Consider the following 14333-nt stretch of genomic DNA (forward strand, 5'->3'; position numbering starts at 1 on the left):
AATCTTAATCTAAATAGAATAAAGAAAATAAATCCTAGATCAACTAAAATTAGAAAATCTAAATAGAATCCTAGGCGCTCCTGCGTCAGTAGTCCAAGTGGAAAATTGTTAGATTTTCTCTATATAAAATTATGGACTTACATTATTTATTTTTATTTTATTTTTAATAAAATAGGCTAAACTTACTTGATCTTGATAAAGTGACAATTAATAATATCTTTTAATTAGATTTGCTTATTCATATATGTAATCAACAGTGATACATGAATCTATTGATTTATGCATGCAATAGTGATACATGAATCTATTGATTTATGCATGCAATAGTGATACATGAATCTACTAATTCATGTATGCAATATTGATACATGAATACAATAAATGTGGATTTAATAATGTGTAAGCTTATCGAAAACCCTATTTCCCTTGATGAGTGGGGCTAGAGATTCACTATATAAAAGAAAGGCTAAGTCCCCTCTCTTGTCAAGCAAAAACATAAAGAGCTCTCCCATTAGAGAGTTGCAAAAAAAAAAAAAGGAAAGGAAGATCTTAGTGTACTGAAGACCCATCTGGTCAATATTATTTCCACAACTAAACTATGAATCATAAATCATATACGTTTTATGTTTTAAATTCTTATTATTGTAGATCTAGATTAGTATAATTTTATCTATACATAAACTTTTATCAAAAACAACTTTGGAAAGAAGAGACATGAAAGATTGAATTGTTGGTAGATAATATTGACATAATTAATTGGGTATGTATGGTCTTAATTATTTGTTACACTAGTAAATCATTTGTAAATACCACTAGTAAATCATATTTAAAAATAAAAATACTTTTTCGACTAGTAGTGTCCGAGTACTAGTTTGAATTATTTTGTAGTAGCTCTATTTATCATTATAGATCTGGTATGACACATTGCGGGTTATTTGTTATTACAGATAACATAAAGGAAATTCATTTGCTTGTATGGTGGAAAGGATATGGATTGAATCTGCAAATTCACAAGTGCAACAGGAGCTGTTGCAAAAGCTGCCAATATTTAATTAGAAACGTTCTACGTGGGAAAATTCTATCTTAGAGATAATATTTGAAGGGACATTTCGGCCATCATGGCAAAGAAACTTGGCCAAGTACTGTTGGACCTTAACTTGGCATGGTTATTCTGCTTGTGGTTGGAGAGCATGTGGTACTCAAAAGTGTAACAAGGCAAGACCATAGAAAACGATGCCATCATGTCAAAGATAGTAAGAATGCATAGCTTTGGTAGCAGCGATCAAGGATGGGTTGTGATGAGTAGGGGATCAATTGAAATGGCCAGGGCAAATGGGGAGATTATGTTAAAAAGCTTGGAGGATTTTTTTTTTTTTTGAAAGGCTTTCAATAAGTATTTAAAAAGAATGAGGAAGAAGTTTTCCCCTTTAAATATTAACATCCCAAAAGAAGAAACATGCAAGCAACAAAATTCAAAGGTAATCAGCAAGATTTTCCCTAAAATCCTTTGTCACAAGGTAATCAGTCTGTCTTCCCAAAAAGCACCATATCTAGAAAAAACTCAACAACAGCTCCTACCCAGAAAATTCCTAAAATGCCTCTTCCCTACTTATAACAAAAAACATGCAATGGAGATAGGACAACCAAACCCAAAATAGAAAAATTTACAAGATAAAACCTCCCAATAACACAAGCCTAAGGCCAACAAAAGAAATAGGCTTTGAAATCACGCAAATCATCGTACTTCCAGCAACCTATACACAAAAGGAAAAAAAAACAAAACAAAACCTAAAATGAAGGACCAAACTTGTGCATGCCACAACCACATAAGGTAATTCAACCCTGAATCAACATGATGTTCGATCTTGGTCACAAACATTTCCATTTCATTGATTTAGTTCATTAACCCCAGCTAGAACCCACGGAAACCCCCCCAACAAAGGTAAGAAATTCAACTTACATAAAGGTTCTCAAAACAGCAAACTGTAGTTGAATTCCCTCTTTTGCTAAGGTATCCGCTCTCTAGTTTACCTCTCTTCTTACATGTTGAATCTCCCACCCCTCAACTTCTCTTTTCAATATTTCTGTTTGCAAGATTAGCTTTCTCATTCTCCATAGTGCCACATCAAGATGCTTAGTCCATTTAACCGCCCTGTTGAAATCGTTTTCGATGAGAAGCTTGTGGTTACCCTTCCATCTTGAAACTAAGAATATCAAAAAGGCTTGCTTAACAGCCATCATCTCAGCAAAATTAGAATCAATCTCACCAATCGCTTTAGAGAAAATAATTTTGACTTCTCCTCTATGGTCCCTTAATATTCCCTTAATCCTTGTCGATCCCGAACAGCCTCGAGCTGCTCCGTCCACGTTAAACTTCATTTGACCATACTTTGGTTTCTCCCATTGAATACCCTTCATTTCTTGTTCCTTTTAGCTAGCTGACCTTAAATCGTGGGTTGTCTATTCATATCAAGAATTGATGGATATTCCCTTGGCCATTTTGCATTCGCCCAAGATGCCACCTAAATCCTTGTGAGCTCTAAAACCTAATCTATATTCCATTCCTTGCCTTGAAACACAATTTCATTTTTGTTTTTCCACACAAACCAAACAATCAAAAAAAATCCCATTTTCCATATCTTACCATCCAAACGTCCTAACTGCCACTCCTTCCACACAGCAAATAGATCTTTGATATTGCTCAAAAAAACCCAACCCATACCCCACATTCTACACCAGCCTAGCCAAACCTTCCAAGACTTTCTACATGTAACAAAAATATGGTCACATGTTTCCCTTTTTGCATTGCATAATGCACATTGAAGCATATTATTCAAGTTCACAACCTTTTTAGCTAACTCGTCCTTGACCCCTATTTTTCCTTGTAACAATTGCCACACAAAAACCTTAATTCTAAAAGGAGCTAAAATAACCCACACATGTTTCCACACCCCATCAATATTCTCATTAGATGCAAAGGCATACCTGCAGAAAGATTTAATTGTGTAGCTACCACTAACTTTTCTCTTCCACACTAACTTATCTTTAAAATCCTTACTAAGGTGGAATTCTTTGAGGCTGCCTTCAAATTGCTCTCGTTGCTCCACCTCCCAATCAAAGAGTTGCTTTCGAATTTGAACGTTCCATAGCCACTTCCATTTCTCCCAATTGCCAAATTCAACAATCTTTTCACTTTTTTTCACTATCAGCGCAAACATCCTCGGGAAAGCATAAGCCAAAACAATACCTTCAATCCATTCATCCTGCCAAAAAACTCAAGTTTTCACCGTTCCCTACAATGAATCCAAAATTTGAATGAACCTACAAAAAGAATTTATTAAAAGGGGAAAAGGGGCTAATGATTTTTTTTTCCACAATGTAGACATTTTCCTATTTGCACTTGTGTTTGGCAAGAGCTCATTAGGATCGTAACTTGTTTTCTGAACAAGAACTTCTCTCCATAAGCTATCTCTTTCCTTCTCATACCTCCAAATCCACTTGTTGAGGAGTGCTCGATTTTTTACCTTCAAATCCACAAGCCCAATCCGGCTACACTCCTTATAATTGCAAACTTTTTCCCACTTCACATAATGAATACCTTTCTTCTATTCCGCTCCTCCTCAGAAATTTTCTTTGTAATTTCTCAAGTTCATCTTTCACTTTCCTAGGTATTTGAAATAAGGACATGTAGAAAATTAGCAAACTTGCCAAAACTAACTTCAAAACTGTAACTTTCGCTCCAATAGAAAGTGTTTTAGCTTTCCAACCCGTTAACCTTGCCTCCATTTTATCAATCACTAGTTTTTAGTGCTTTGCCGAATTATGGTTAACACCCAATGGTAGCTTTAAATATGTTGTCGAAATCGACCCCACTTGACAATCAATATGATCTACCCATCTTAACACCGTGTCACATTCAACCCCAATTCCAATCAAGTGACTCTTGCAAAAGTTTTTCTTCAGCCCTGACACTCCTTAGAAGCACCTTAGAATTCTTTTAAGAATTGAAATATTATCAAGAAACGACTCACTGAAAATAATAGTATCATTAGTGTATTGAAGATGAGTAATCACAAAGCTGTTGTTGCCTATCTCCACACCTTTACACATATCTAACTCCGCTGCTTTATTCATCATACAACTCAAAGCTTCTGCCATCATATTAAAAAGAAAGGGGGACAACGAGCATCCTTGCCTCAATCCCCTTTCCATACCAAACTGTTTCGTCAATGAACCATTAATGAGAATTGAGATCTTAGTTGCGATTATGCACTCCCTGATCCACCCTCTCTATTTCTCTCCAAACCCTATCTTTTGCATTATGAGATCTATAAAATTTCAACTTACATTATCGTATGCTTTTTCAAAATCAACCCTCCCGACCTTTCTTTTTTCAGCCAGTCCACCACTTCATTTACTATTAATGAACAATCCATTAACTGTCTTTCACTCACAAAAGCAAATTGGTTTCTACCAATGAACTCACCAATTACCCTTCGTAAACGGTTAGCTAAAATCTTGGATACTATCTTATACAAACTGTCCACCAAGCTGATTGACCTATATTCACTCAAATTTGTAAGATTTTGCACCTTCAGAATAAGCGCAATGAATGATGCATTTATCCCTCTCCTTAGCTCTCCACTCCTATAAAAATCTTTCATGAAATTCATCACATCAGCCTTCAAAACTTTCCAATGCAATTTGAAGAAATTTAAATTGAAACCATCGGGTCCTGGGGTTTTGTTACCATCACATCCTTATCTCGTCTCCCACACCTCTTTTTCCCTAAACGAAATCTTTAACACATGAGCTGAGTCATAATTGAGTCTATTAAATCGCCAATCCATGTCGTCTAATTCAATCACCAGTTTCTGACGATACAAATTTTCAAAATGATTTGCTATCTTTTTTTAATGCTGTTGCGATCTACTGTTACCTCCTTTCCAACTTGAATTTTCTCAATAAGATTAATTCTTCTTCTAGCTAATGTCATCGTATGGAAATACTTTGTATTCCGATCGTCATCACTTACCCATTTGACTCTTGATTTTTTAAGCCATTCTTTTTCTTCACTTCGATAGAGAACCCATAATTCTGCTTTCTTTGTTATAATCTTCCACTTCTTCCTTTGATCAAAATCTCTTTCCTGCACTTGCATAAGTTTTACAAATCTTCGTCAATACACTAAATTTTTAGCCAAGTGTTCCCTAAACTTCTATCCTTCCAATCCTTTATTTCAATTTTCATTTTCCTAAGTTTGTGCCAGATCCCCTTCCTTCCTATCCTGAAAAGATTCTCTTCCCCCAAGCTCCCACCACTAGCTCTTGGAAGCCCTCTTTGACCATCCAGTAATTAAAAAGCTTAGAAGGCTTGAGCGCCCAATCCGTTTTATTGGACCTCAAATGGAGGATTATTCCGCATGGAAACACTACGCAGAAGAGAAAGGTTTTATTAATGCACTGATTGATCACATCAATGGGCTTCGCTGCACTCATCTGACATCAGCTGGGACTGCTGGAAGCCTCCACTACCAGATAGCTTGAGTCGAATGTGGCCGTCGAATGGAGAAGTTATTCACATATCGATGCTGCACCGATTGATCGATTACGCCACAAGAACACTCTATGGACTTGCCATTTATCACCTAGCTCAAGTCTTTTTCATTATTTTGATGATGCAATGTTTTATTATTTTATTAATTTAAACAATGCGACTTGCTATTGTTCTCCCTGGCTCTGTTTTGATGATAGTGATGATATCTCGGTCTTTACAAGAATACCATCAATTACTGGGTTCTTTTTCCCTGCTGAAACTAAACCTACATATAAAAGCATACATCCACATAGAATTCTTGTCTGATATTTTTCAATAGAAGTAGGTTTAACATATCAGATGGAGCAATTTTAAATAACTAATTGAAAGATAATCTTAGTCTTCATAGTTATATTGATATTTCTATTCAGATTACAAAACATTAAAGAGAAAATACTACCCTTAAATTGACTATGAATCAGAAAAAGAAGTAAAGAAACAAATATACCAGGAGACAGGTAGCACAGTGCAAGAAAGATAAAATGCACAGCGCTGTTTAAAACTGGCTAAAAAATAATTAATCTATGCTTCGGAAACATGAACATCCCTCACCGTTAAATCAGAGAGCGTTCACCAGTAAGAAGCAACCGCAATTTAAACAAAACTTTCAAAGTGGAAAACTTTCGAAAACAGATCTGATAGAAATTAGTTGGAAAATAAAAAAAAATGGCAGAATCCAACTCATTACAAGCTACGATTCGCTGTAACAACGCGTAGCATGCAATATATGAATGAATCGTTGGGATTTGAAGGTGATTTACGCTTTCGTTGACGCGCCCTTCCGGATTCTGTAAAAAGCCAATGAAGAACGCAACGCCTATCAAAAGCGATTGAATTAAATGAAAGGCTTTTTCCCCCAAAAAAATTTAAAGATAGTAAGCAAGTTTATAGAAGAAATAGATGGGAAAAGATTTTTTGAAAGAGGGCGTTTCTCGGCGGCGATGTGCTCCGATCTACCAAAGGGTGGAATTTTATAGCCGTGGTTTGGCACTGGAAACCCTATATTTGAGGAAAAGGACTAAAATGCCATTGGGGTTGAGTCTAAGGGTATCGTGGGCCTAGCTGCCCCAAGTGAAATGTAAATTTGATGTAGCAGTTGCAAAACGAATTTCTGCCCCCACGCAGGATCGAACTACGGACCTTCAGTTTACAAGACTGACGCTCTACCACTGAGCTATACGGGCTTCTTCGACCCTTGGACGAGATAATTGGTTACTTGAGTCATTCACTTGGCCTTTTCTCCCATATATATATATTTTGTTTATTTTCCTTTTCTTCAGTAATTTTTTTTATTTTATGTTCAAAAAGAAAAAAAATGTAACGACTTGAGATAGTATAGTTGAAATATGGTAAGTTTAAACATGTGAGTGCTGTTCTATCTAATTAACAAAAGTAATCTCCTCCTACAGTGATAACATTTACTGATTAAAACTCTTAAAATAGCAACAATAATTAAATACATACGTAAATTTTCAATTAATTTATAATGATAAAAAAATTAACACAAATATATCACAATTTGTAATGGAATCATGTCCAGCATCAACTTGATGCTGGGCTTGTAAAGTCTTTAGCAGACCATACCCTGGGAAAATTTGTATGAACTGGGAGCTGGAGGTCAGAACGTGACCTGAACCAATCATCCTGCATTTGGGCCTGTTGACAAATGTTGTCAACCCATTTCTGTTTTGAAGTCCTTCAATTTAATTAAGTCTTTTACAACAAGAAATCAGGCCCATTTCTTTGATGAATGTTTTGCAAATACGCTGTCGTGTTTGAAAAAAAAATTTTCGAAAATCGATTCCAATCGTAGTGCTCGATTCCATTCTTTTTTATTCAGATTGAATATTAGAAACGTCTCTGTTTGGTTCGATTTTCAGTTTGTAAAATGAAAAATCGAAATTATTCAAAACTTGTATCTTTATTAATTTTATAATAATTTTTAGTTTTTATAAAATAAAACTTATTTAATTTCTAAATTTAAAAGTATAAATTAAAATTTGTATTTAAACATAAAATATAAGAATCAAATGATCCAAATACTCTAAATTCAACTCAGATCAATTCCATTTTTAATATTGACAAGCATTTAAGGAAACCGTGCGGAATTGTATCAAATAGAGCCCCACTCATTGCTTACTGCTCCAGTTTGCAACTCTTTCCTTTTGTGCTAGCTGATGATATTAGACTAGCACAAATCTAAGGTACTGTGCTAGCTAAAGAGATATTACGGTTTGTATAATTCCTGTCAATTTGACACCATTTCTTCCTAGGCATGTTTCATAAATATATGTACTGTATATGATGCTGACTTGTGAAGAGGCCAAACAGTTTTCATTACCCCATTTCCAAACGCATATGATTTTGATTATTTTTGTTTGTTTCTTTTTCCTTTGGCTGACTCATTTAAAGATCATTAACCATCTTTTTGATACAGCATTATCACGTTAAGTAGCTCTTTCGTCTTGTCCAATCTTCAAAAATTCCCATCCGTCGATTGAACCCATGAAAACGATATAGTTATTTGGGTGGCGAAACCATTCTAGGATATTTTGCAATTCTTCACTGTTAACAATAATCATCAAGAAAACAACCTGACGAATCTTGTTGCACCAATACACATAAAACCAATCTTGTTTTTATTTATTTGATGCAATCCAATATTCTTCATGGATTGTTGAAGTCAGCACGGAGTTCCGTAAACATAAGATACCCCCATGAAAAGGATTGCTTATTTGTTTCTTGCAAGGTTTGAAAACCTTATCAGATAAAAGAATAAAGCAAGCTATCATGGCGTGGGCACCGATTTCACTTTCAAGAAGATGACTGCACTACACTACAGCAGGCTCGATCCTGTGTGGACGACTCTTCCGCCATATTTCTCTCAGAGAATCGTTGTGACTTTCTTTTTTCCTTTTTAATTGTCTCCATTCTCCAACTACAAGACCACATTTACTCTAAAATATGTTAATCAGCTTGAGATGGACAAGATGGTTTGGTTGCAGACTCCACTCTTTTTTCAGACAGATAGCAAGTTGGCAAGTTGTTGGTGCAAGTTGAAATTCTGTAATTCTCCTTCTGTATACTGTGACCACCATTTCAACCACCAATTAATCAAGACATTGTTTAATGGATCTCCTGAGATTATGAATTTCATCATGTGGTGTGATCATTGGCTTTTATAATAATTTCTTCAGTTCAGGCAGGATTCAACAAGTATTTATAACTTTGTTTGTATTTTGTGTTTGGTATGCGGCATGTATATAGTTTATGTAGTTTGGAACAAGTTGCTTCAAATCAAAGGCACGCACTGTGTATTTTAAGCGTGCTATATACTCAGAAATGACACCAGTCAGGATTCAGGAATATTATTAGAACTCTATTTTACAGAGTCTTCCAGGCCCCATCTGCAAAGGCAGAGTTCATCGTTTGCGCCACTAATTTCCGTCAAATAACAATGATCAATGAATGCAACTCTTATCTTTCTCTGCAACTTAATCTGATAAAACAAGAGTTATGGATATAATAATCAAAGGTTTTTCCAATTTACTCAGGGATGGGAAAGGGGGTGTTGAAGAAATATTCTTTATGTCAAAGGCAATGGGAAGGTAGATATGCTGTTTTACTGCTAATTTTCACATTAGCAATTAAAGTCGAAAACTCGAAATGCGTGTATCTTAAAATTTGTTTCAACTCTTTTTGTTTACGGTAGAACATGCTGTTTATGAGTTGACTTAAATCATCGATCTCATTAATTAGATTAACCATTTTCACAGGCATTGATGCTTAACTCTTTGGTTTTTGTTTTTTTATTTGATTGCTCAAATAAGACAAACAGACAACTTCCATGTGTTTGCCACTGATTGCGTGTTTAGGTCTCCTGTAAGATAATACAGAATCTGCCACTAATTATCATATTGGTTCCATCAATGAGGTTTAAGAATTAAGCCACACAGTAATTTGAGATTTGAATCAGATCATGTAGCTTAAATGAATTAAACAAAGCTTATGGATCGTGAGTAAGACAAGATATAATTTATTAGCATATTCTCGAGATCTTAGTCAAGCAAACTCTACTGACTAGTACTCTATTTAAGCTTATAAAAATCTTCATTTGTGGGTTAAATTAATATACAGTAGCTTCCAGACGATTCTGTTATTATTAAGCAATATAGGCAGGGTGTATATCTTTGTAACAATTTTTAATTAAAAACTTTCTTTTTTGTAAAGTTCAATTAATAACTTTAACATCTAAATTTCATATGTTCAAACATATATTTTCATAGTATAATTATTACATGTCGGTGCTATAATATTAAGTATTGCTGCATAGCCAACTCGAATACATCCAAAAATTGTAAATAAAGCTTCTATTTTATTTTAAATTTTTTAAATGCATTTGGTGGTACCATATATAATCAATTAATGCTAATTGATAGGTAGCTTGTTGGTACATGAAAAAGTTGTAAATGAGCGAGCTATTATGCCAAATTCAATTGCTAACGCAGTCAGACTATGATACAATTAATTAAGTCTTCTGTAGCTGCCTCGTCAATGTGCCACATAATTAGTTATTATATAAACGCTAGCTCAAGCTTAAATTGTTCTAAGTTATAACATATACGAATTTATAAGTACGTTTCTAAGAAAGAAAAATTCGAAATTCATATTTTAAAATGATTTTTTTTTAAATATGCTACGTATACCATAATATCTATCATGTGCTACTTCAATGAAATAATTTACTTTTTCATATTTTAATCTCATACGCTCTTCTCATAACTAATTTTCCATGCATATATATCTGATCAAAAATAGCTCCACGTCCCTGAATGAGAACCACATATCTCTCGATCTCTTAGCTAAGAAACAGTGAGCGATGTCCCCAGCTAAGGAATTGTAATAATATTCGGCATGATATTTGCTTGTTAGGCGTGCGTCAATATACGTCCATCACATTAATAATATCTTGCTCGACGCATGATGAATATTGGCTCAGCTAGCTCTATACCTCTCATTATCAGCTTTTACACTTTAAATTTCTCACCATGTATCCAACATGCCAACTTGCTTGTATCAACTCTGACCATAAATCTGGTCCTCCAAGTATGAAAAGAGATCCAAAATGAGCATCTTAACTTTTCGGCTCCACTGGTACATAAACGTACTATAAAAGTATACCGTGGACTTGTTTTGCTGTTGAAATCAGCTAAGAAAAAACTTAAGCCCTGCAATTTTTTTTTTTCTCCTCAAGACTATTTTGTTTCCATAAAGAGACAAGAGACAGTGAATAATGGGTGTGCCAATATCCAAGCAATTGGACGAAACTTTTTTGTCCTAGACAATCAAGGAGAAGCTTCTTTTTGTAATGTTCAAAGTTCAAAGTCGGAGAAGGGGAATTTCTTGGTGAAGTGTTGGATGGGATAAAGACCCCCATTATCATTGTAGAAGAAGAAAACAATCTGAGGCTAAATAATCAAAAGTTCAGCCTAAGAAAGTGAGACATTTGAAATTGACCTTTTGGTCTTCTAATCTTTCATTATTACCAGGAATCGTGTAATGAATTTCCTGGAAATTGATTGGAATTCGATAAGTAGTTGTCACCTACATATGACCTTGTTAGAAAAGTAACATAAAAAAAAAAAAGAAATAAGAAGATTTGAGGTGTACTATGACACATTTTTTTAAAAAAGTTGTTGCTTATTATAGGAATTTGTAAATAAGAACTCTCCAAGATACAACAAGCCTATTGCAGAATTCTATAGAAAGTTGAAATTTGTTTTGAAAGTATGTTCTCTTTTATAAACACTAAACTAGTGTTCTAAAGTTGTGTCTGTTGAAAATACTGAACAATTAATTAGTGTATTTCAACAGTTGTGTTTGTTGAAAACAATTCTTTTTATTTTGAGGGTTATGTCTTAATGTGAGCAATCGCATCTGAATAAAAATTCCAATAAACCCAAATATTACAAACTATCTAATAATCCCCTACTAGTTTGTAATATTAATAATTCCATACATAATAGAAAATATCTTGAAGATTTGAACTTTCTATTAGTATAGAAATTTTAAAGTTAAGACAAAGTTCTTGGTATTACAGAAATTGAACCATAACTCCTTATGTCATAATTGAAAATATCACACATATAACATTATTTAATCGTTTTAAGATTCTACCAACTATTTTAGCACATATATGGCTTTGTGTTAATCCTGATTTCATGAATATTTAGAAGAGTAAACCCTTTTAATTCTTATTTGAAATAGCACCATTTTAATATTTATATAGGTAGAATTTGTCATTATGCCCCTATTACTACAGGCATTTAACATTTCATTAAGAGCTTTTTGCTCATCCTTTCCTTGAAATAGTCACATTGAATATTCTATAATAAAGATATTTAAAATTAAAATTCAATGCATAAAAAACAACATATAGTAACTTGTTATTACCCATTGAACTTTTGTTGTTAGTTTTGCTAACTCAAAGTATGGTTTCCATTACTAGCGCATTTAAGTCAAGGGTTAATCCTCATTCCACTAGATGTTGATTTTACAGCCTCTCTTGGCAATGCTTTGATAAGTGGATTAGCCAAAGTTTTGTAAAAATTAACATAAACTATTATTATAACACCATTTGTTATTAATTCTCTAAGGTAGGCATGTCGTAAACTTATGTGTTTAGACTTTTGATTATAAATGTTATTATGGGCAACACACATTCTAGCCTCACTATCACAATATATGGGAATGGCCAGCGTCGATTGCGGCCACAACTTTATATCTAATAACAAATTTTTCAACCGTTCCACTTCTTTTGTAGCAGCTACTAATGCTAAAAATTTAGATTTTATTGTGGAATACGTAATACAAGTCTACTTCTTTGATACCCAACTAATAGCACCACCTCTTAAAGTAACAATCCATCCTAATGTTGATTTATTATCATTAATACTAGTTATCCAACTAGCATTAGAAAATCTTTCTAAAGTACTAAGAAAACCACCGTAACAAATTTTCAAATTTTTTATTTTCTTTAAATATCCAAGTACTCGAATAATAGCTTTCTAATGATTTTTGTTAGGTTTACTTGTAGACCTTGAAAATTTACAAACAGCAAAGGTTATATCCGGTTTGGTACAATGTGCAACATACATTATGTTGCCTATAACACTTGCATATTCTAATTGTGTCATAACTCTTTTACAATTCTAAATCAATTTTATACTAGAATTATAAGGAGTATTAAATTTTTTGATTTCCAAATGACTAAATTTGTGAATAATTTTCTTTATGTAATGTGATTGATTCAATGATATTACATTTTTATCTCTTTTGAATTTAATTTCCAAGATTGTATCAACTTCATTGAAATTTTCATTTTGAAAACTAAAGTCAAATATTTCTTGGTCTCAACAATTCCAAGCATATTGGTATTATCCATATAGTCTTTTGTAAATTTAAAGTAAATGCATTTGACTGCATTATTATGTACAAATCCTTTTGAAAGTATAGAATTATCAATCTTTTCATGCCATTGCTTTAGAGCTTGTTTTAGCCCATAAAGAGATTTGATTAGTTTATAAATCTTCCTCTCGATTCCAGGAAGTATAAGACCTTTCGTTTGCTCTATACATAATTCTTCATTAAGATCTCCATTTAAAAAGGCAGTTTTAACATTCATTTAATGTACATGTAATTTATAAATGGACACTAAAGCCAAAAGCACTCTTATGAATGTTATTTTTGCTACTAAAGTATAAGTATCAAAAGAATCAATGCTTTCTTGTTGCGTGAAACCTTAATAACTAGTCTAACCTTAAAGGTTTGCACTAAACCATTTGTGAGATATTTCTCTCTAAATACCCATTTACAACCTATGAGTTTTGATCCAGGAGAAAGATCAACCAAAACCCATATTCTGTTTGACAAGATTGAATCCATTTCATCATTTATTGCTTCTTTCTAAAAGGTTACATCCCTTGAAAACATAGCTTCTTTGAATGTTATTTAATCCTCTTCAACATTTAATAAAATATTATCTTTTATACACTTTAGTTCTACTTCTTTCTACAAGAAATGTTAATGCTTGCGAGTAAACGAAATCTAAATCTAAGTGCTTTCTTTTTCAAGCTCTTTGACTTCTTTTAGGCTAAATTTGAGTATCATCCCTTTTTCTTATACTATATGTACCATGAGAAGTCATATCACTTTGGTTACAACTTAGAATTAAGACATTTTATTCACAATCAAATTTATTATTAGAGTTATACCAAAATTTATTTCAAAAAACTCAACATTTATAGACTCTACAATAACATTTGATTGTATATCTAAAATTCTATATACTTTAGAATGTTGGGTATAACCAACAAAATTGTCTTTCATTGCTCTAAGTCCAAGCTTTCTTTTCTATAGTTAAGGAACTTTATAAAAGGCCAAGCACCCCTAAACTTAATATTCCAAGTTTGGTTTTCTTTCATTCCAAAATTCATAAGGTGAAATTTTAATGCTCTTGAAGCAACTTTATTAAATATATAACATGTTATTAATAAAGTCTCACCCCATAAATCATGAGATAGATGTGCATTCAATAACATAGCATTTGTCATCGCAACCAAAGTTCTATTTTTCTTTCTATCAATCCATTTTGTTGTGATGAATAAGGAACACTTTTTTTATGTATCAAATCATATTCTTCACAAAAATTATTAAACTTCGTAAGAAAATATTCTTCT

General features: G+C 33.2%; 2 non-coding genes across 2 annotated transcripts; both read right to left on the reverse strand.

Moving 5' to 3' along the window:
- Positions 1-6035: 6035 nt before the first annotated feature.
- LOC148764305 (small nucleolar RNA snoR137) lies at positions 6036-6183 on the reverse strand. The gene has a single exon (XR_016024950.1). It is a non-coding gene; the product is annotated as a small nucleolar RNA snoR137 (small nucleolar RNA).
- Positions 6184-6707: 524 nt separating this feature from the next.
- TRNAT-UGU (transfer RNA threonine (anticodon UGU)) lies at positions 6708-6779 on the reverse strand. The gene has a single exon. It is a non-coding gene; the product is annotated as a tRNA-Thr (tRNA).
- Between the last annotated feature and the right edge of the window lie 7554 nt (positions 6780-14333).

The sequence above is a fragment of the Theobroma cacao genome, chromosome 2 (assembly GCF_053813885.1).
Source record: "Theobroma cacao isolate CCN51 chromosome 2, ASM5381388v1, whole genome shotgun sequence".
In the NCBI taxonomy this organism is placed as follows: Eukaryota; Viridiplantae; Streptophyta; class Magnoliopsida; order Malvales; family Malvaceae; genus Theobroma; species Theobroma cacao.